This window comes from Scyliorhinus canicula, chromosome 8 (assembly GCF_902713615.1).
Source record: "Scyliorhinus canicula chromosome 8, sScyCan1.1, whole genome shotgun sequence".
NCBI classification, from domain to species: Eukaryota; Metazoa; Chordata; class Chondrichthyes; order Carcharhiniformes; family Scyliorhinidae; genus Scyliorhinus; species Scyliorhinus canicula.
In genome coordinates, this window is record NC_052153.1 from 167,661,431 (window position 1) to 167,685,436 (window position 24,006).

General features: G+C 45.7%; 1 protein-coding gene across 1 annotated transcript in view; it reads left to right on the forward strand.

The window, feature by feature from the left end:
• Positions 1–3,920: 3,920 nt before the first annotated feature.
• The window catches only part of irf2 (interferon regulatory factor 2), a 104,028-nt gene continuing 83,942 nt past the window's right edge, over positions 3,921–24,006 (forward strand). The window contains 2 exon segments of the mRNA XM_038805685.1: positions 3,921–4,181; positions 19,659–19,780. The gene's annotated coding sequence lies outside the window, so the exon portion shown is untranslated.

Below are 24,006 nucleotides of genomic sequence, written 5' to 3' on the forward strand. Positions count from 1 at the left end.
GCACTGTGTTAAATATCTAATTCACACTCAGCCAGTGATGCTGGTTGGCTCACAGTAACACCAGTTTTAATCAAAGATAGAGTGGAGAGAGGCAGTGGTGTAGTCACTGGATTAGTTAGTAATCTATAGTTACAGGGTGATGTTCTGGGGACCCATGTTCAAATCCCATCAAGGCATATGATGAAATTTAAAAACTTGTAATTAAAACTCCAATTGTTGTAAAAACCCTTCTGGTTCACTAATGACCTTTAGGGAAGGAAATCTGCCATCCTTAACTGGTCGACATATGACAGCAATGTGGTCTGAAATGCCTCTGAAATGAGAAGGATCCGGGGCAATTTAGAAATGCTGGGCCAACAATCCCATGAATGAATGTTAAAAAAAGTGCAATTTCTCCATAGGTTATGTTCCTTACATTACAGCAATTCAAAGATCAAATGTTGTAGGTCATCCTGAGCTTGTTTCTTTTCTTATCTAACATGCATCCTGAAATCCTATAGAAGTCTATTCTCACAGCCTCACTCCATTATCATCTCTCCTTCATGAAAAGCTGCATCACATTCCTAAGTGGTCAACCACAGTTTTCGACATGCTCAAATAACAGAATTTGCACCAGCCGTGTTCAGTACTATAAAGATTAAAAATAATAATATTTTATTAGGGTGGTTAGGCTTCAGTTGGCATATTGGACATCACACATTAGGAACAGGACTTCAGCTGTGTGGAGATACTGGAGAAGCACTCAAGGCAGAGGGGGTTAGCAGGAGATTTGGTAGAGCTGTGAAGGGTTTTGAAAGAGTAAATAGGGAGACATTGTTTCCAGTGGCAGAAGCATTGCTAATTGGAGGTGATTGACAAAACACTAGAGGCCAAATGAGGAAGTATTTGTTCTAAACAGCAAGCTGGTGCGATTTGAACTGCAGCGATGGAAAGAGAGGCGATCCAATTGAAACTTTCAAAAAGCAATTCGATCCAATTGAAACTTTCAAAAAGCAATTCGATAAATAGTGGGGGGGGGGGGGGGGGGCAGTAATGCACCAGGGCATCGGGATAAGAGCAAGTAAGTGTTATTAATTAGTTTGTTTTACCAAAGAGCTGGCACAGAATGATGGGCTGAATGGCCCTTTTGCTGAGTCATTATAATTCTATGGGAATACATTTACCCATTAAGCTTTTGAAGGGGTTTCTGAAAATAACACATTGATCTTTCATAGCCAATTATGTGTGAACATTAATCCATAGTGCCTGATACGTGGCACTTTTATCATAATCAAAGATCCTTCCCACCCGGCTTACTCACTCTTCCAACTTCTTCCATCGGGCAGGAGATACAGAAATCTGAGAACACGCACGAACAGACTCAAAACAGCTTCTTCCCCGCTGTTACCAGACTCCTAAATGACCCTCTTATGGACTGACCATATTAACACTACACCCTCATCCAATGCTTATGTAGTTACATTGTATACCTTGCGTTGCCCTATTACGTATTTTCTTTTCTTCCCTTTTCTTCCCATGTACTTAATGATCTGTTGAGCTGCTCGCAGAAAAATACTTTTCACTGCACCTGGGTACACGTGACAATAAACAAATCCAGACCAATTGGGAAGGAGGGACACTAGAAACAGGAAAAACATGAAACAACCTAGAAGCTACTAGTCCTGGCAGACAGACAGGATGGGCATGCAGCAAGAGTGTTTGTGTTGTGGCGCAGCAACATGTACAATTCTCCATTACATTACAGCAATTACAGCATCTCCTGTCAATTCATTGGGGGGGGGGGGGGGGGGGGGTAATTTCTGAACACAGGGCTGATGCCGAGCCGAAAAGAAACTGTGACGGGGAAAGGACTGGAAAGAAGTGGGGAACATCATCAGCAGAGGTGATTTTAGTGCCTTATGGATAAGTGCAGAGCTGACTGCTTAGGTCTTTGGCTGGCTGGGCTGTTGTCACTGTTAATGCTGGCTGTTCTCTTCGGGAAATGACGACTGGCGAAGGCTGAGGCTTTAAAAAAATAAATCCTGCTCTGTGACTAAAATGTCCCTGAGGCAGAAATTAGGTCAGCATACTTTTCATTCCTCACCCTCCCCCCCCCCCCCCCCCCCCTCCATCCGCTTCAGGGGTGCCCGGATTTCTTGGGCGGCAGCAGCAGCACAGGTTGGTTGTTTGGGCAGGACCCTGCCCTGGGCGATGGTGACCCCCCCGCCCCCCAGCAGCTTGTTGCGGATGGCTGGCTGCAGGTAGCCGGGGGCAGGGGGGAGTGATGCGGGACTGACAGGGAACTGGAGACCGGCTCTGGAGGAGCAGGTCTCGGCCTTTGTGCGCCCTTTGCCTCCGGTTTTACCGCGGCCAGACATCGCTTCCCTCCGGTACAAGCTCCTCCGATCGCCAGCCGAAGACAATCTTTTTAAAAAGGTTACAAACTTTCTGATCTAAGGCGAGCCCGTCAAACCAATAACAGAGCCTGCCCACCAAATAACACGAGGGCATTGCAAATGAAGACGTATTACATGACAGAATAGGTGAGAGCTCTGGTTGTGCATTTGCCAACTGAATAACGTGGTAAAAATCTCTTTATTTGCAACCATTTTACATCAAAATTAGTCTTCCATCTATCTCATTTTAACAATTGTTCACATTCATTTTAAACAAGATTAACACACGTCCTTTCGAGGGGTTAATGCAGAGGGACTTTGCTAAGATAAAATAAAAATGCTAAGGTCCAAAGATGACATTTTAACTGCAAATAAAAAGCCCCCCCCTCACTCCCCCACATTACACCCATTGAGTCTGCTCCGCCATTCGATCATAGCTGATATGTTCCTTGTCCCCATTCTCCTGCCTTCTCCCCATAACCCCTGATCCCCTTATTCATCAAGAACACCAGATTTGTGCTTGAGGTTCTGTTACCTACAGGGCTACTGACCAAGAGCTGGAATTAGACAGAATAGTTATTAGAACATAACAACTAGGAGCAGGAGTGGGCAATTTAGCCTCTCAAACCTGTTTGATATGTTCAACTGTTCAATACGATCATGGCTGATGGCCTCAATTTCACCATCCTGACCATTCCCTGGAACATTTCAACCCATTACTAATTAAAAATCTGTCTGACTCCTCTTAAATTTACTCACTGTCCCAGCACCCAGGGGTAGCAAATTCCTCAGATTCACGACCCTTCGGGAGAAGTAGTTTGTCCTCAACTCTGTTTTAAATTTGCTACCGCCTATCCGAATGACCTCTCATTCTAGAATGCCCCAGAGGAAGCATCCGCTCCACCTCTACTTTACCCATACCTTTCATCATCTTGTACACCTCAATTTGATCCCCCCTCATTCTTCTAAACTGGAGAGAGTAATAGGCCTAAACTGTTCAATCTCTCTCCATAACTCAATCCTCTCATCTCTGAACCAATCTATCTCCAACAGGCGTTCTTAACAAATTAGCACTTGAAATATTTTTGTAGCAATAAACACTGTTGCAACAAAACGATACATTAAATGTTCTTCTCACAGAATAGGCGATACATTTTGATCTAATTCCTAAGGTGAACGTTTCACAACGGTATGGAGCTGATCGGTCGCAAGATTGACTTGACTGAAGCTTTTCACCCTCCCTCCCCACCGGTTTGAAGTCAGGTTTGCCGGAGCCCGGGAGCCGGGCGCTGATGCCAACATTGAACAACTGACAGCAGGCGCTCACTCCGTCCGCTGAGCTGACGAACGGGGAAGTGGAGGAACTGGGAAAAAAAAAGACATTTCCGAGTGAAGGATGGAGCCAGCGGAGAGGGAGGGCGGGAGGCCGTCAGGCCAATGGAAGTTCGCGGAAGACTTCCGCAGTTGAGAACCGAGGCCCGCCCAGGCGATGTTGTAAATTCTGAGGGGCAAAACACAAAAACAAATCGGGGGGGGGGGGGGGGGGGTTGGCGGCGGCACACAGAGAGAGAGAGAGAGAAGTTTCCAGCTTACCGCCGCCTTCTTTTACTTTCGATCTAAATTCTGCAAGTGGCGGGACTGGGGGCTGCCTCTTGGACGCAACCCCCCCCCCCCCCCCCTTCCTCTCCCTCTCCCCGCACTAACAACCACCTCCCTCCCTCTCGACGTGACCATCCCACTGTCAAGACACTTTGAAAAAAAAACCTCACCAGGGGATCATTTATCTTTGGAAGTGGGGATTTTGAGGTAAATGATCCGATTTTGTCAAAGATTCTGAATGCATTGAGCAGGAAGTCGCCTCTGTTGTATTGCAACATTTGTAGATGCAGGGCAGATGTCAGCGTTTCTTCTTTTTGGGAGGGAGGGAGACTGAAACAAGCGCTTCGAGCCGCCTCGCTGCAAAAGGAAAACGAAAAGTGTTTCCAACTTTTGCGCGGAGCTTTCCTTTTTTTCTATAGTTTTAGTTTCGTTTTTACCATAAACACCGCTGTGAAACATCGAATGTTAGTAATTTAATTAACGCCGGACTTGGATCTTTGCCGACACACGCAATTTGTTTCTGTTTCTTTTACCAAATGCTGGCTCGTTTGTGTGTGTTGCGTTGTGTATGTTTTCATTTTTTTTAAAAAAAGGTTAAAGTGCAATCCGGCACCATTCTTGTCAGCAAGTGCACTTTGTAAAAAAAATAATTCCTTCTCGCTGATTTTTGGTCGGGGCGACTGAACTTGAAGCGCATTTTACAGAATCTGTATTGAAATATGGAGGAACTCTGCAGTTTCGGTTTGTCTTTTTGGACTTGTGTAGACACTGTAAAGCGAGAGCCGGGGGCCGCTAAATAACAGAACGACATTGTAACTGGAAATGTCTTAAACGATCTCGGTGTGACACAGTTCAGTTTAGAATGTTTTGGATAACTCTGCAGTTGCGTCGAGGCATATTTATAGGACAACGCTATCTTCAGTCTGTATTAAATGCAGAAATAATGTTGGCCCTTGTATTGAGATGTACCAGTTCTCATATCTTCTAGCCAAAAAAAAAATAAACTGTGGGTCTGCAGTAATGCTGGGCGATTTTGTATTTTTTGCAAGCTTTACTTTTATTTTAATGTTTTATTTTAACTGGTCTCACTTCCGCCTTTCTGAAGTCTGCACAGCTGGGGCGCGCCAAGGGCAGGGCAGCGTTTTGATTGACAACCTCCCGGACGAATAGGAGCTCAGCCCTGTGATTGACGTGTCGTAGCGACCAATGAGGGTGCTGTTGAGTCGCTGACTGATGGAGTTGGCAGCCAATGTGTGCATCTTCTTTAATACAGTCAGTCAGATGAAGGAAGGGAGGAGGAGGGGGGGGGGGGGGTGTCATATAATTGGAGAATTGCAGTTCCAAAGCAAAAGCAAACCGAGCTGGCAAATTAATCGGGGCGGCAAGTGGAAGAAATATGTTTTTATTTCAAGTATTTAGATGCTAGGATTCGACAGAGGTGAAAGTTAAATGGTTAAACCGGATTTGAGGGTGCTTGTGCACAACCCTGGTCTCCATGTTAAAACTAGAAGCACTCTGGAAAAGGTGCACTGAAAGTTTACCAGGACTATGAGGGGACAGCTATGTGGGGATAAAACTGAACTGCCTAGGGCACGTCTCCTCAGAAAGGAGAAGATTGAGATGTGGCCTGATCTTTATAATTATGAAATATTTCGAAAAGGTAGATGTAGGGAAGTTTCCTCTTGTGAAGGAGTCCAGAGCTAGTAGAGGCCTTAAATATAAAGTGGTCAACTCTTAAATCCAGGAAGGAACTCGGGAGAAAACGTCTTTACTAGAGAGTGATTAGACTGTGGAAAGCACTATGGCATGGAATGGCTGAGGAGAATAGCAGACACATTTAAGGTGAAGTTAAGTAACAACACAGGGATGGATTACATAGAAGGATGGGCTGATAGGGTGAAATTAATTAATTTGAGTTGGCTTGTGTAGAGTAGTTGGGCAAAATGGCCTATTCTATATAATTTAAGTGCATAGTTTAATAGCACGTAGCACAGTTGCTTCACAACGTCAGGGTCCCAGGTTCGATTCGCAGTTGGATCACTGTCTGTGCGGAGTCTGCATGTTCTCCCTGAGTCTGCGTGGGTTTCCTCTGGGTGCTCTGGTTTCCTCCCACTAGTCCAGAAAGATGTGCTGTTTGTTAATTTGGACATTCTGAATTCTCCCTCTATGTACCCGAACAGGAGCCGGAATGTGGCGACTAGCGCCTTTTCACAGTAACTTCATTGCAATGTAAGCCTACTTGTGACAATAAAGATTATTATTATTATTAATATGGTCACAAAATAATAACAAGGCAGCATGGTGGCACAGTGGTTAGCACTGCTGCCTCACAGCACCAAGGACCCAGGTTTGATTCCGGCCTTGGGTAACTGTCTGTTTATCACGTTCTCCCCTTGTCTGTGTGGGTTTCCTCCAGGTGCTCCGGCTTCTTCCAGCCATCCGAAAATGTGTAGGTTAGGTGGATTGGCCATGCTAAATTGCCCTTCGTGTCCAAAGATCTGCAGGCGAGGTGGGGTTACAAGATTACAGGGATAGGGTGCTCTTTTGAAGGGTTGGTGCAGACCTGCCAGGCTGAATGGCCTCCTGCATTGTTGGGATTCTATTAATTATTTGTTGAACACAATTATAGAACCCAAGTTCATCAATGTTTCAAGGTGTTTTAAAAAAGGGAATAGTAAATAATTGTAGAAAAATGAAAATTACAGGTACCAAGAGTAATCAGGCGATTAGGGGCATGTGGCTAAAAATGTAATTGCAGAGTTCATAGAATCATAGAATTTTACAGTGCAGAAGGAGGCCATTCGGCCCATCGAGTCTGCACCGGCTCTTGGAAAGAGCACCCTACCCAAGGTCAACACCTCCACCCTATCCCCATAACCCAGTAACCCCACCCAACACTAAGGGCAATTTTGGACACGAAGGGCAATTTATCATGGCCAATCCACCTAACCTGCACATCTTTGTGACTGTGGGAGGAAACCGGAGCAGCCGGAGGAAACCCACGCACACACGGGAAGGATGTGCAGACTCCGCACAGACAGTGACCCAAGCTGGAATCGAACCTGGGACCCTGGAGCTGTGAAGCGATTGTGCTATCCACAATGCTATTGTGCTGCCCAGTTGATGTGTGAAATAGCCCATCTCCTTGGTGTGCTATCAGGCTGATTTTAAACCAGGAGATGGGGATCCTGCATCCCAACTGGAGAGTTGGCAAGAGCCCCACAAGTGACCACCTTTAGGGAAAGCCCACCGTATTTGCATTTGATAAGGTTTCCCATGGCAGGTTGATGGAAAAAGTGAAGTCGTATGGGGTTCAGGGTGTACTAGCTAGATGAATAAAGAACTGGCTGGGCAACAGGAGACAGAGAGTAGCGGTGGAAGGGAGTGTCTCAAAATGGAGAAGGGTGACTAATGGTGTTCCACAGGGATCTGTGCTCGGACCTGGAGGAAGGTATAGGTGGTCTGATTACCAAGTTTGCAGATGATACTAAGATTGGTGGAGTTGCAGATAGCGAGGAGGACTGTCAGAGAATACAGCAAAATATAGATAGATTGGAGAGTTGGGCAGAGAAATGGCAGATGGAGTTCAATCCAGGCAAATGCGAGGTGATGCATTTTGGAAGATCAAATTCAAGAACGGACTATATGGTCAATGGAAGGCTCCTGGGGAAAATTGATGTACAGAGAGATCTGGGAGTTCAGGTCCATTGTACCCTGAAGATGGCAACGCAGATGGATAGAGTGGTCAAGAAGGCATACAGCATGCTTGCCTTCATCGGAAGGGGTATTGAGTACAAGAGTTGGCAGGTCATGTTACAGTTGTATAGGACTTTGGTTTGGCCACATTTGGAATACTGCGTGCAGTTCTGATCGCCACATTACCAGAAGGATGTGGATACTTTGGAGAGAGTGCAGAGGAGTGCTAGCTATGAAGAAAGGTTGAGTAGATTAGGATTGTTTTCATTGGAGGTTGAGGGGGAACCTGATTGAGGTCTACAAAATTATGAGAGGTATGGACAGGGTGGATAGCAACAAGCTTTTCCCAAGAGTGGGGGTGTCAGTTACAAGGGGTCAAGATTTCAAGGTGAGAGGCGGAAAGTTTAAGGGAGATGTGCGTGGAAAGATTTTTATGCAGAGGGTGGTGGGTGCCTGGAACGCTTTACCAGCGGAGGTGGTAGAGGCGGGCACGATAGCATCATTTAAGATGCATCTGGACAGGTATATGAACGGGCGGGAACAGAGGGAAGTAGACCTTGGAAAATAGGAGACAGGTTTAGATAAAGGATCTGGATCGGCACAGGCTGGGAGGGCCGAAGGGCCTGTTCCTGTGCTGTAATTTTCTTTGTTCTTTGTATTACGTCTGCTCTCTTTACTGTAAAAGTGGGTGTAAACAAGCAGAAAGCAACATAATCAATTGAGGGCCAGAGGATGGACCCAAGCTCATTAATGGTTCTTTAAGCTTTCAAGTTAAGTTTTCAAGTCCATCTAACACCTTCATACACATTAAGCACAGAATGTTTCAGAAGATGTGATCATAGAAGATTTTCAGTTTTGAAAAGGACTCGTACTGGCGTCATAAAGATGCATTAAAATAGACAATAAATACAGTGTGGTTCCCTAATCAGGGTTAAAAACAAAACTGCAATAAAACACTTGCGGCACCAAGAATTCTGCGTTTAATTTTGCAGATTTTGCACCAGTATAACTAAAAAACGTTTTGTGAATGCACAGCTCTTTCTTGGGAACAGACCATTATAATGAGCAGAGATGTATTTGGGACAGGGATTGATAGATGGACGTAAAAGAACAAGGAAATTTGGGTGATGTAGATTTCTGTGTTGAATTCATTTGTGCCCCTGCATTCCTCCACTTTTGTGCTGTATGCTGGTTTTCTCGTGTCTTTGGGATGGAGGAATCTTTCCCACCATATTATTCCACTGTTCCTGCTGATTCTTTGTTCAGCTTTGGTGGGAGATCTCTGATATAATCAGCTTCCCTGTATCAGTATTTCTAGACAAAATTTTTAAAAAATTGGACACCTGAATGTATTTCTGGGAATAAGCATGAGGGAAAGTGATTTTTTGGAGAGTTTTATTTGTATAAAAATACTATGGGCTGAACTTTCCAGGAGAAGGAAGGGCTGGTAATATTGTTGGCAAAGGCCTTGAGAGGGAAGACCATAAGACATAGGAGCAAAATTAGGCCATCAAGTATGCTCTGCCTTTCAATCATGGCTAATACTTTTTTCATTCCCACTCTCCTGCTTTCTCCCCATAACCCCGAGCCCCTTATTAGGGGCTGGTTTAGCACAGTGGGCTAAACAGCTGGCTTGTAATGCAGAACAAGGCCAGGAGCGCGGGTTCAATTCCGTACCGACCTCCCCGAACAGGTGCCGGAATGTGGCGACTAGGGGCTTTTCCAAGGCCAGCACATCTTTCATAGATTATCATAGAATTTACAGTGCAGAAGTAGGCCATTCGGCCCTTCGAGTCTGCACCGGCTCTTGGAAAGAGCACCCTACCCAAGGTCAACACCTCCACCCTATCCCCATAACCCAGTAACCCCACCCAACACTAAGGGCAATTTTGGACACTATGGGCAATTTATCATGGCCAATCCACCTAACCTGCACATCTTTGGACTGTGGGAGGAAACCCACACTCACACGGGGAGGATGTGCAAACTCCGCAACAGACAGTGACCCAAGCCGGAATCGAACCTGGGACCCTGGAGCTGTGAAGCAGCTGTGTGTGCTATCCACAATGCTACCATGCTGCCCCAGATATTTCCTTAGATACGGAGCCCAAAATTGCTCAGAATACACCAAATGGGGTCTGACCAGAGCCTATCTCGTCTCAGAACTACATCTCTGGTCTTGTATTCTTGCCCTCTCGACATGAATGCTAACATTGCATTTGCCTTCCTGACTGCCGACTGAACCTACACGTTAACCTTAAGAGAATCGTGAACAAGGACTCCCAAGTCCCTTTGTGCTTCTGATTTCCTAAGCATTTCCCTATTTAGGAAATAGTCTATGCCTCCATTCCTCCTTCCAAAGTGCATAACCGCACACTTTGCCACATTGTACTTCATCTGCCACTCCATTGCCCACTCTCCTAGCCTGTCCAAATTCTTCTGCAGCCCCCTTCCTCAAAACTACCTGTCCCTTTACAGATCTTTGAATTATCTGCAAACTTAGCAACTGTGCCTTCAGATCCTTCTTCCAGATCATAAATGTATATTGTGAAAGGTTGTGGTCCCACACAGACCCTTGGAGCACACTGCTAGTCACTGGCTGCTGTAGTGAAAAAGACCCCTTTAGCCCCATGGGTCTTCCTGCCCATGGCTAGGTACCTCAGTGGGAGGGTTGCCTGCTGTGTGGCCAGTTGAGCCAATTAAGGATCCAATTAAGGGCCATTTTCAGTTGTCTGTATTGGCAAGGCCAGAGGTCTGAACTTGCCTTTGGTACACCATGATCTGCTCCCCCCACAAAGTTTAAAAAAAATTCATTTACGATATGTCAGCGTCGCTGGTTAGGCCAGCATTTATTGCCCATCCCTAGTTGCCCTTGAGAATGTGGTGGTGAATTGCCTGCTTGAACCGCTGCAGTCCTTGAGGCGTAGGTACACCCACTGTGCTATTGGGGAGGGATTCCAGGGTTTTGACCCAGTGACAATGAAGGTGATTTATTTCCAATTCAGGATGGTGAGTGGCTTGGAAGGGAACTTCCAAGTGGTGGTGTTCCCATGAATTTGCTGCCCTGTCAAGATGGTAGTAGTCATGGGTTTGGAACGTGCTGCTTATGGAGTGCATTTTGTAGATGGTATACGCTGCTGCTACTGTGTGTTGGTGGTGGAGGGATTGAATGTTTCTGGAAGGAATGCCAATAAAGTGGGCTGCTTTGTCCTGGATTGTGTTCCGCTTCCTGAATGTGATGGCAAGTGGGGAATATTCCACCACACTCCTGACTTGTGCCTTGTAGGTAGTGGACAGGCTTTAAGGAGTCAGGAGGTGAGTTACTCGCCGCAGGATTCTTACCTCTGACCTTCTCTTGTAGCCATAGTAACCCCCAGGATATTGATAGTGGGGGATTCAGTGATTGTAATGTCATTGAATGTCAAGATGCAAAGGTTTGATTCTCTCTTATTGGAGATGGTCAATACCTGACATTTGTGTGGCATGAATGTTTCTTGCCACTTGTCTGCCCAAGCCTGGATATTGTCCAGGTCTTGCTGAATTGGCACGTGCACTGCTTCAGTTTATGAGGAGTTGTGAATGGCGCTGAACATTCTACAGTGATCAGTGAACTCCCCCACATCTGACCTTATATTGGAACAATAAGAAGTCTTAGAACACCAGGTTAAAGTCCGACAGGTTTGTTTTGAATCACTAGCTTTCGGAGCGCAGCCTGAGCTCACCTGATGAAGGAGCTGCGCTCCAACAGCTAGTGATTCAAAACAAACCTGTTGGACGTTAATGTGGTGTTGTAAGACTTCTTGCTGTGCCTACCCCAGTCCAACGCCGGCATCTCCACATCAAGGCTTATATTGGAAAGAAGCTCATTGATGAAGCAGCTGAAGATGGTTCAGCCTAGGACACTAAGAACTGAGGAATTCCTGCAGTGAACTGAAATGACTGACCTCCAACAACCAAAACCTTTGGGCTTGGTATGACTCCAACCAGTGGAAAGTTTTTGCCCTGATTCTCATTGACTCCAGTTGATGCCATACTCAATCAAATGCTGCTTTGATGCCAAGGGCAGTCACTCTTACCTCACCTCTGGAGTTCAGCTCTTTTGCCTTTTATTTTAATAATAATAATCTTTACTATTGTCACAAGTAGTCTTACATTAACACTGTAATGAAGTTACTGTGAAAATTAGTCGCCACACTCCGGCGCCTGTTCGGGTAAACAAGAGGGAGAATTCAGAATGTTCAATTCACCTAACAAGCATGTCTTGCGGGACTTGTGGAAGGAAACGGAGTACCTGGAGAAAACCCACACAGACAAGGGGAGAACATGCAGACTCCGCACAGACAGTGACAGTTTTTTTATGAAATGAAAAATGAAAATCGCTTATTGTCACAAGTAGGCTTTAAATTAAGTTACTGTGAAAAGCCCCTAGTCGCCACATTCCGGCACCTGTTCGGGGAGGCTGGTACAGGAATTGAACCGTGCTGCTGGCCTGCCTTGGTCTGCTTTCAAAGCCAGCGACTTAGCCACGTGCTAAACCAGCCCCAGTATTCGTCCATGGGTGTGGAGGTCGCTGGCTGGGCCTGTATTTATTGCCCATTCCTGAGGGCATTTAATAGTCAACCATATTGCAGGGGATCTGGAGCCACATGAAGGCTAGATCAGGTAAGGACAGATCTCCTTCCTAAAGGATAATTGTGAACCAGATGGGATTTTACGACAATCAACAATGGGTTCATGGTCATCTTTTTTAGAGTTTTAAGTCCAGATTTTAATTGAATTCAAATTCCACCATCTGCCATGGCGGGATTCGAACCTGGGTCCCAGAGCATGACTATGGGTCTCTGGATTACTAGTCCATGTTTGAACTACGGCTGAAATGAGTTCAGAAGCTGAGCGACCCTGGCAGAACCCAAAGTGAGCGCCAGTGAGCAGGTTATTGCTAAGTAAGTACCGCTTGATAGCATCGTTGATGACTCCTTCCATCACTTTTCTGTTGATTGAGAGTAGACTAATAGGATGGTAATTGGCTGGGTTTGTTTTGTTCAACTTTTTGTGTACAAGACACATCTGGGCAATTTTCCACACTGCCGGTTAGATGCCAGTATTGTTCTGTACTGTACTGTATTCCAGCTGCACTAGAACAGACTGGCTAGGGGTGTGGCAAGTTCTGGAGCACAAGTCTTTTGTACTATTGCTAAAATATTGTCAGTACCCATAGCCTCTGCAGTATTCAGTGCCTTCAGCCATTTATTTTTTAAAATATTTTTATTAGTGTATTTGCAATTTTGAAAATAATAACAATCTTCAGCCATTCCTTGCTCCTTGTGCACCCCTCTTTCTTTCACTCCACCATTGGCAGTTGTATCTTCAGCTGATAGACTTAAAAATGTCGACATTCCTTTCACTAAACTATTTGCTTTGCCTCCTCCCCTCCTTTAAGACACTGTTTAAAAGCTACTTAATTGACTGAGTATTCTATCAACTTTCCTAACTTCTCCTGTGGCACATTGTCAATTTTCATATGATTATGCTCCTGTGAAACATTTTGGGGCATATTACTGTGTTAAGATGCTGTTTAAATGCAAGTTGTTGTCTTTTGAATTCTGAAATATTTACCCATATCTCTTCACCACTCTTCCTTACTTTCTCCTTTTAAGAAGGTGGCAGACAACACGATAAGAAATCTGCAACAATAATGAAAGTTTGCACATTTGGGGAGGATCTAGAACAGATATTGGAGATGGTGGTGATTTTGTACCGTAAAGTTTTATTTCACTATAACTGGCCTTTCATCCTGAAAAGAGCTACTGTCGTTTTGAACAGTATTCACACAATTTCCCTTTTGTATCTCAGCATGAAACAAACAATTACTTTTTAAAAATATAAATTTAAAATACCCAGTTCATTTTTTTTTCCAATTAAGGGGCAATTTTAGCATGGACAATCCACCTATCCTGCACATCTTTGGGTTATGAGGGTGAGACCTTTCCAGACAGGGGGAGAATGCGCAAACTCCACATGCACAGTACCCCGGTGTCGGGATCGAACCCGAGCCCTCGGTGCAGTGAGGCAGCAGTGATAACCACTGCGTCACGGTGCCACCCCAAAACAAACAATTAGTTTTTTTCAATTACACAGATCAGTCACAAGAAAATCATAAATTCCTCGCAATAAGGGGCCACAATTCACCAGCCATTGGGATTTTGTGTTCCCTCTGGCAGTGCACTCCCACCCGTGGGTTTCCCAATGGCATGGGGTGGCTTCAATGGGAAATCCCATTGACAAGCGGTGGGAGTAAGAGAATCTCGCTGCCAGTGAATGGTGTGGAGCTGAGAAACATACAGCTGGGGGGACCGGGGATTCCAACCCAAAAACGAGGACATTTTCTTTTTTTTAATAAATATTTTTATTCTCCATTTTCTTTAAAACTTACAACCCACCAACAAACAGTAAACGGTAACACATACAATGATAATCCCCTTATTAACAACAATGATCCCAACCTCCCACCAACCCCAAAATAATGGCCCGCATGACAATATGAGCATCAAATAAAACAAACCCTCCCCAGGAGAAAAAAAAAGGAAAATAGAGAAAGGAATCAGGAATCGCCCATGGTCACCATTGACAGATATAGTCCACCCTCCAACCCCCCCCCCCTAATATTCAACGCCATCCAATCCCCAGAAGAGTAACGTGAATGGCACCCATGAATTGTAGACACCCACCCCCCTCACAGACTCCTCCCCCCCCACTTCCTCTTGTAAACTCCCCCCAACCTCGTTTCCTTCCCCCAACTTTTCACCCCGGCTAGACTCACCGAAACCTGTTCTACCAGGCTCCGATGGCCACAGCCCCACCTCACTCCCGTTCACTGGCTGGCTTGAGCCGGCCAGCGTGGAGGCCCCCGCCCGGGTCTAATTCCCCCTTGTCCTGTCCCAGGAAAACCAAGAAATCCCCTTCAGCACACAACCCCAGCATACACACCCAAGCCCCAAAGAAACCTCATTGCAAATGAAAGTCCCAACTCTTCCCTTGTCCAAACATACAGCGTCGACTCATTTAGTACATACACCAACACGCAGTGAAAAAATAAAGTTGCATGACGCTACATTGGTACACGACCTGCTTTCAGTCCCATTTCTCAATTCTGCCACAGTCCTTCTGCCTTCGCAAACTCCTCCGCCGCATGCGCCGTCCCAAAGTAAAAGTCCTTGGATTTGTAGGTCACCCTCAACTTAGCTGGATACACTATTCCGCACTGCACCTTGCTGACGTACAGTTCCTTCTTCACCCGGCTGAAGGTCACCCGCCTCCTCGCCAGCTCCACCGTAAAGTCCTGGTATATCCGTATATCAGCTCCAGCCCACTGCACCACCCACTTCTGCTTTGTCCAGCATGGGACCTTCTCCTCCATGCTGTACCTACGGAAACACACAGTTACTACACTTGGTGGCTCACTTGCCTTTGGTATAGGCCTCCATGACCGATGAGCCCGATCCAGTTTGTATCGGGAGGGATCGTCCCCCTCCCCCAATAGCTCTGCCAACTTCGTGGCAAAATACTCCGTCGGCCTCGGGCCTTCCACTCCTTCGGGCAGACCCATGATCCTCAGATTCTGCCGCCTGGATCTGCTTTTGAGGTCTTCCATTTTGGCTCGCAGACCCTTGTTGGTCTCTGTCACCTTCCGCAACTCCTTCCCCATCGAGGTGAGTTGATCACTGTGCTGCGATAATGCCTCTTCCACTTCCTTCAGTGTCTCACCTTGCTCCCGCACCTCTACCACTGCGCTTGATACTGCCGCCCTCACCGGGGCAATCGCCTCCTCCACCAGCACTTTCAATACTGCCCCCATCTCCTTCTTCATCACTTCCATGTGCTTTGTGAACTGTTTTTCAAGTTCCACAGCCATCACCTTGGTCATTTCTTCTGCTGTGAGCAATGCGGCCTCCCCTGGTGCCCCATCCTCTGCTTTACTTACAGTTCCTGCGCTGACTTTTCCACTCACCGGCGGACTTTTGTTAACCCCCTTTTTCACGGCCGTTTTTTCCCCAAACTTGGACATTCTCCTCCCCGTGCCTTCTTACAGCTTTTACAGCCTCCGTTGCCCCTGGGACCAGGTGTTAAAACCCTGAAAATTCTATTCCCAAGTGGGAGCCCTCCAGTGTGTGGCTGCCTCCCGCCCGCCGTCACCGGAAGTCAAAACGAGGACATTTTTAATGTCTCCCCATGCTATGCAGGTTACAACATGGTCCGATGTCTATGATGGGAGTTTGGAAGTTTGAGATTTCATAACTTAATGATTTTGTTCAAATACTTGCTTGAGATTTGTTATCATAGAGTTTAACAGCACAGAGAGAGGCCATTCGGCCCATCGTGTCTGTGTCAACCATCAAGTACCTATCTATTCTAATCCCACCTTCGGAGAATGGACCAAATTTAAACCTGATTGCAAAACAGAGTCTGGAATTTGTGATGGGAAATAAGGAATGACTGGGACTGTAAAAAAAGCATTGGCTTCACCAACCTGAAATAAGCAACATATCCAATACAGTTTAAGTAACATATTTGTAATTTTGGTAATGATACCCTTTACCTAAAAAATGATACCGTGTAGGATGAACAGTGATAATATAAGAGGTGGGGACTTGATAAGAAATGTGAGCACATTTCCAGTCTTTTATAGCTATTATTTCAAAGGTGTGATCGCTTTAAAGGGAAACAAAATGTAAAAAAAAAGCCTTTACAACTTTCATTCTGGAAAAAGTCATTTTTCTGTGTTGGGAAATGTTTTTGCATGTATGTTTTAAAGGCCATAATGTGTGCCCAACTCTTCTTAAACATATTAAATTGTACTGATATTTATGAGTGACCTGTACCAGTATTTATACTTGTAAACTTACGTAGTGGCGCACTTAGTGAGTGACACCTTGGCAGGTTTCCTCCAGATGTTTTTTTCATGGAAACTAGAAATTACTTCACATGAAAAAAAATGTTATGCAATTAAAAATTGAAAAAAATACTTACTTTTACATTTTTTCTTATTAATATGATGACGTCTTTGAAATCTTTGGAAAAAGCCTGGAAATGGCTCACATCTGTAATAAAGTGCCCACCACTTACGCCATCACTGCATATTTCTAGACAGTCCCCAATATCGAACAAATGTGCAAATCGTATTCTATACCATTTACTCTAAATATTAAGGAACAAGTATAAGGCTGTCCTTGCCTTTGGACAGTTTCACAATCCAGATTTCTGGAAAAAAATTCAACAAAGATCACACCTTGGAAATTCTTCAAAAAATGCGTTCACGATACATGTTTGTTGTGTACTTATGAGGTTTAAGAAAGTGGGGTGCACGTTCTTCATTTAAAACATTTTTCTTTATAAATTTAGAGTGCCCAATTATTTTGCTTTCTCCAATTGAGGAGCAATTTAGCGTGGCCAATCCACCTACCCTGTGTATCTTTGTGTTGTGTGGGGTGAGACCCATGCAGACACGGGGAGAATGTGCAAACTCCACACAGATAGTGACCAAGGGCCGGGATCGAACCAGGTCCTCGCTAACCACTGTGCCACCATGTTGCCCATTCTTCATTTTCTAATGCAATGAATGTTATGGAATTAGCCAATACATTTGTGCGATGAGAATTGTCCATATTATTTGAGAAGATTACCCAACAGATTTCTATTGCATTTGGCATTTTTGCTTTTTGTCTGGCTAATCATAAATTACTTTTGGTTTCACATGTTTAAATCCTTCTTTCCTGGCTGAAACTTCCATCTTTCTGAGGAAATTGTGTGACTATTAATAAATTACAATTTTGCCTTTCTCTCCATTACAAATAACCTCTCTAATTTTACAACTGACCAGATCACGCCATTATTTATTTAAGAATGATAAAAATTATATTCCTGCTTCTGCCTTTGTGGAAGTCATTTTGCTGCCAAATGTTCTGCAGTTGAAAAGACAGTTTTTTTGATCCATTGATAGGAAACTCGGTTTATTGATGCACTTGCATTAAAATACAGTAAACTGAAGTAACATCTTGTAAGCTAGGTGGTTATTACAACCTTCAGTGCTAGTTTGCAGGTCCAAGAAACAACTATTTTGTAATGGAAGTAACGTATCATTTGTTTTTAAATCTATTCCTTCAGCCTCAATTCCTTATTTCCATCCAGTGGGATGGTTGCTAATCAATTGAACATAGTTGTCCATGCTGTTTGTAGCATGAACAACTTAAGTCTGTGCAGTTGGACCCATGAATTGGCTGGACGTCAAGCATTTGGGACACTGGAGTTACGGGTTTCGCGCACTCTCATTGTAACTTCTTTTGTGCCGTACAGTATATTGTATGCTCTTTATTCAGGTACATGCAATTAAATGTTGCATTATCTTCAATGATTACACTGTTATTTATTCTATTCTCTGTGGAACTCCTGTTTTGCAACAGTTGCATTTCATTCCCCTCAGTGCATGCAAAATGATGCAATAACAGCTTGTGCAGTGTACTGTAGTCTAGTGATATGTCTTGCCAAATTTTGAGATTATAATAAGAGCTTCCTCCCCCCCCCCCCCTCACCCGAAGCAGCACCATTTTTATTGCATGCCTATTATCTTTTTAACTTCAGTTAAAACCTGCCGCATGTTTGAAATCATATAACAATCATTTTTGCCCTTGGTGACAGTGGTTGAGATGGTAACACCGATCACTTGTTCTCATGTTTTCAGATGATGGTCAGGAGTATGATGTAATGGAGCCAATGATTTGGAAAATAAAGCAAATTAAAAACAGTGGAAACTGAATGAGGAAGCATTGAACATTTTTAAAAAATCACTAAATTGTGTACTTGAGGTACCTAGCTTGCATCAGGTAGCAGTTTTCACGTATATGTTATTCAATAAACCTATTGTCATGACCAAGAACGACTGGTATCAAATACCACAAATTGCTCAAGTCCTTAAGTAGTGACTTTCCGAGGGGCGGCACGGTGGCGCAGTGGTGAGCATTGCTGTCTTACGGCACCGAGGGCCCCTGCTCAATCCCGGCCCCGGGTCACAATCCGTGTGGAGTTTGCACATTCTCCCCGTGAATGCGTGGGTCTTACCCCCACAGCACAAAGGTGTGCAGGGATTGGCCACGCTAAATTGCCCCTTAATTGGGAAGAAAAAATAATTGGGGACTTTAAATTTATTTTTAAAAAGTAGTGACTTTCCATTGAGTTTAATTTCCATTAAGGATGTGAACAAATGCTGGTATTTCAACTTCATAGAGGCTTGAATGGATCACAACTCCTGAGTGTGGTTATGTATTGATAACAGGTGTCAAGAACAGTTGTGGCTGAAATTTTGAAAAAAATGTTTTATAAAAACACACAGGATACTGAAGACGGTATTCTATGATTTGTATTTCAGCCAACTTTGTTATCACACATGTCCAAGAATAAAGGTAGTTAACATGTAAGACCGAAACACAGGCCAATCCTACCCGTTTGCAATCCTTCTTGCTTACCAAAGCGCTTACTCGCATGTTGAGATGTTCAGGTGGCTCAAACTAACATGTCAAATGCTGCCCTATAGTTTGAACAAATATTTTTGAGACGTAACTTTCAATAATGAATATGAATAAAAGAAAATGAGGGGGGGGGGGGGGGTGGCAGCACTGGTGGTGCAGTGGTTAGCACGGCTGCCTCACAGCACTGAGGTCCCAGGTTCGATCCTGGCTCTGGGTCTTCTTCTGTGTGGAGATTGCACATTCTCCGTGTTTCGCCCCCATAATCCAAAGATGTTTTTCCAAGGCTGCTGCCAGACCATTGACAACAATTTCCGTTCATAATTTCTGTAGTGTACTTGTTTTGTTGCTCACTTGTTACTGCGAAATATGTTTTTTTAGAATTCAGATTTTCCTACCTTGCAAAAGAAAATCTGATTTTTATTCCTATGCAGCACAGCATTATGTAAATGTCTTTTTCATCTTTTTTTAGTCAGTGAATGTGCAAGGCCTCTGGCCCACCTCATCTCTGACAGAGGTATCGCCCTTTTCCCATATGCCACTCTCTCCAAGTCAAAAACTGTTCTGACCCGACAAGACCCATTCAGCTTTCAGGTAAGAAAACAAGCAGGCAGTTTTAATTTTGCTTTGACTCTAATGAACCTTTTACTTGCACTAGCATCATTGCACTCACCATGTCGAGCCCTGAACAAAACCCTGAAGTAAAATAAAACAATAGGGAAGGAAGGGCCCACCATCAGTCATGACAAGGGTAGGGAAACTGAAATAATAAGGATTTGTTTTTCAAAGATTATTATGATGCTTGCTAAAGCTGATACAAGTGTTGAGAAGTTAATGAAATAAAAACAGAAAATGCTGGAAAAACTCAGCAGGTCTGGCCGAGTCTGTGGAGAGTTAACTTTTCTGGTCCGTATGACTGCACCAGACCTAAAGAGGGAGAAATGTGATGGATTATGCACTGTATAAGAGGGGGGGGAGGGGAACACAAATTAAATGGTCAGATTGCAACGAAGATGTGTAGCAAAGTGCTAACGGTGGTGTGAAGGACTTCACAGTGGCCACAATTGACAATGGCTTCATTAGATTTTTTAATTCCAGGGGCGGGATTCTCCCGTACCCGGTGGGCCGGGGTGTCCCAGCGGGCCGGGGTGTCCCAGCAGGACGAAGTGGCGGGAGCCACTCCAGTGTCGGCCCGCCCCAAAGGTACGGAATCCTTCGCACCTTCAGGCGCTAGGCCGGCGCCAGAGTGGTTTGCACCCCGCCGGCTGCCGTGGAAGGCCTTTGGCGCCACGGCAGCCGGGGCCGAAGGGATTCCGCCGGCCGGTGAGAGCCCGCGCATGCGCAGGGGGGGTTCACCTACGCGTCAGCCATCGAAGAGGCTGACGTGGCCGACGCATAGGAAAAGAGTGCCACCATGGCACAGGCCCGCCCGCGGATCGGTGGGCCCCGATCGCGGGCCAGGCCACCGTGGGGGCATGCCCCGGGGCCAGATCCCCCCGCGCCCCCCCCCCCCCCAAGGACCCCGGAGCCTGCCCACGCCACCAGGTCCCGCCGGTAAGGGACCTAGTCTGATCAACGCCGGCGGGACAGGCAAAAAACCAGCGGGACTTTGGCCCATCGCAGGCCGGAGAATTCGGGCAGCCCCGGGGCCCATTGAGTCGTGCTGGTCCCCTCCATTCTCCAAGGCGGGCGGCGCGATTCACGCCTCACCAACTTTTGGGGGGTCGGAGGACGGCAGGGGCGGGATTCACGCTGACCCCCGGCGATTCTCCGACCCGGGGGGGGGGGGGGGGGGGGGGGGGGGGTCGGAGAATCCCAACCCAGATTTCTATTGAATTCAAATTTCAACTTCTGTCCTGGTGGGGTTTAAACCCCATTCCCCAGTACGTGACCCTGAGTCTCTGGAGTACTAGTCCAGTAACAATACCACTACGCCACTGCCTCTCCTACACTTGTAGATTACATTTGTAGTAACTGTGAATAGTTATGGTGTGCATATTATAAAAGAGGCACTGGAGAAGGTGCAAGAAAGATAACAAAACTGAGAGATTATGCCTATTGGGAAAGATGAAACAGTCCAGGGCCCCTTTTTTTGGAAAGAAGACTAATTGATGAACTGATAAATCTTTAAGATTATGGTTTGCTGACATCATGGGCACGATTCTCCCGAGTTACGAAAACTCGGGAAGCTGGCGTCAAAAACGGGCGCGTTTGACGCCAGCCTCCGCCCCCCAACCGGGAACCGATTCAGCTCCCCAGTCGGGGCTAGTATCGCGCGGCCGTGAACTCCGGCATCGCGGGCTTAACGAATTTCTGGCCCGCTAGCCAGAGTTAGCGACGGCTGACGCGTCAGATGACGTCAGCCGCGCATGCGCGGATTGGACCACTCCAACCCGCGTATGCGCGGATGACGTCATCGCGCTTGTGCGTGAAACCCGCGCATGCGCGGGCCGTTATGCCCTGCAGAAGCCCCGCGGATGGATCCATCGGGGCGGCGGAGGGAGAAAGACTGCGCGGGGTAAGTACCCGCTGCCCGCGATCGTTGCCCACCGATCGCGGGCCCTTGGCACGGCCGTGCCAATCGGTGCCATGGTTCCCGAGAATGGGACTTTACGGCCGTTTTTACGAACGGTCAGAGCAGGTGTGTTTTATGCTTGTAAAAACGGCCGTAAAGGCCTTGGAAATCGGCCCATCGGCCAGGAGAGAATCGCTGCTCGCCGTAAAAAAACGGCGGGCAGTGATTCGTGTCGGGAGGCGGGCGTGGTGGGGGGAGAATAGCGGGAGGGTGTCGGACCAGCGTGTCCGTAAAAATTTACGCCGCCCGCTATTCTCCGAATTTTCGTGAGAACGGAGAATTGCGCCCAATGTCGGAGATACTGAAAGTTAGGGTGGTTCTGAGTCCAGAGGTGGCGATTTTTGGTGTGTCAGAAGACTCGGGAGTCCAGGGGGCGAGAGAGGCTGGTGTCTTGACCTTTGCCTCCCTGGTAGCCCGGAGACAGATTTAATTGACATGGTGAGACTCGGAGCCCCCGAAGTCAGGGGGTGTGGGTCAGTGACGTGGCTGAGTTTCTCCGGCTCGAGAAGATTAAATTTGTACTGAGGGGATTGAATCTAGGGTTTGTCCGGAGATGGCAGCGACTTATCGACTTCTTTGGGAAAAATTAAGCTGTCAGCAGTGTTTATGTGGGGTGGGGTGGGGGGGGGGGGGGGGGGGCGGGGGGGGGGGAGCGGTTTAAGGGGAGGCAAGGGTAGTTGGGTACGGTGGGGGAAGGTTAGTGGGTCATTGAGATTGAGGAGTTGTCTATGTAAGCCATGTTGGCTGGGTCTTGTTGGTTGTGGGTGGGGGGTGATGTTTATTTTGTTCTTTTGATACCTTGTTCTGAGAATTATTAAAATTATAACTGCCTCAATAAAAATATTATTTTAAAAAGTCTTTAAGTTTATGCAACGGGTTGCTAGGATTGATGTGGAAAATAAGTTTCAGATGAAGTTGGAGGCAGACTAGGGGTCATCAATATAAAATAGTCACAAATAAATCCAACAGAGAATTCAGGGGAAACCTTTTGGTCCAGTGAGTGGTTAAACTGTATAAGTCGGTACCACAAGAATTGTTTGAGTCAATTAGCATAATAAATGCATTAAGGAGAAGTTAGATAAATACATTAGAGAGAAAGGAATGATATGTTGATAAAGTGAAATAGTGGGAGGAGGATTGTGTGGAGCACAAATACCAGACTTGGATCTGTTGGGTTGAATGGTTTGTATCTGCCGCCCTGCAAATACAATGTAATGCTTTGTAATAGATTCAACTATTCCAGTGCTCTGCCAACTGACCTCCCACCTTGTACCTCTATTTGCGATCAATCAAAATGCCACTGCATGTACCCTAACCTGTACCAAATCCCATTCAACATTATCTTTGTGCTCACTGACCTACAAGAGCTGGCTGTTGGTCTGGCAATGCCTTGATTTTACATTTTGCATCCTTGATTTCAAATCCCTCCATGGCTTTACCTCTAACCTCTTCCAGCCCGATAACCTTCCTAGACCACAGCGTTTTTTGGTTCTGGCTTCTTGCCCACCCCAATTTTAATTATTGCCCCACTGGCAGCTGTGTCTTCAGCTGCCCAGGCTTTAAGTTCCGGAATTCCCTCCATCAACCTCGTTGCCTCTCCACCTCTTGCCTTTGGGAGACTTCTTAAAACTTATCTATTTGACCAAGCTTTTGGTCATCAGCCTTAATATACCTTCAGTGGCTCGGTGTCAAATTTCCCTTTGTAAAGCTCCTGTGAAGCTGCCTAGAGGTGTTTTATTGTGTTAAAGGCATTATATTAATATGCACTGTGTATTGACAGGGTAAAAAGTATCACATTGCCCCCTTAATGATTTTATCTTTATTCTTTCATGAGGGGGGGGGGGGTGAATATCTCTGGCTAGGCCAGCATCTCCTGCCCATTCCTAATTGCCCTTGAGCTGAGTGGCTTGTTAAACCATTTCAGAGGGCAGTTAACAGTCAGCCATACTGCTGGAGGTCATGTAGGCCAGATTGGGTTAGAATGTCAGATTCCCTTCCCCACAGGACTTTTGTGAACCAGATGGGATTTTACAACAATGCACGATGGTCACCATTGCTGAGACCAGCTTTGTACTCCAGATTTATTAACTGAATTTAAATTCTTTAAGCTTCCGTGGTGGAATTTTGACTCCAGAGCATTAGTTTAGACCTCTGGATTAGTAGTCCAGTGACATTATCGCCATGCTAATATCTCCCCAGAGTAGGAGAGTAATGTTGTGGTAGAGTTGGAGAACCCTGTCCTAAT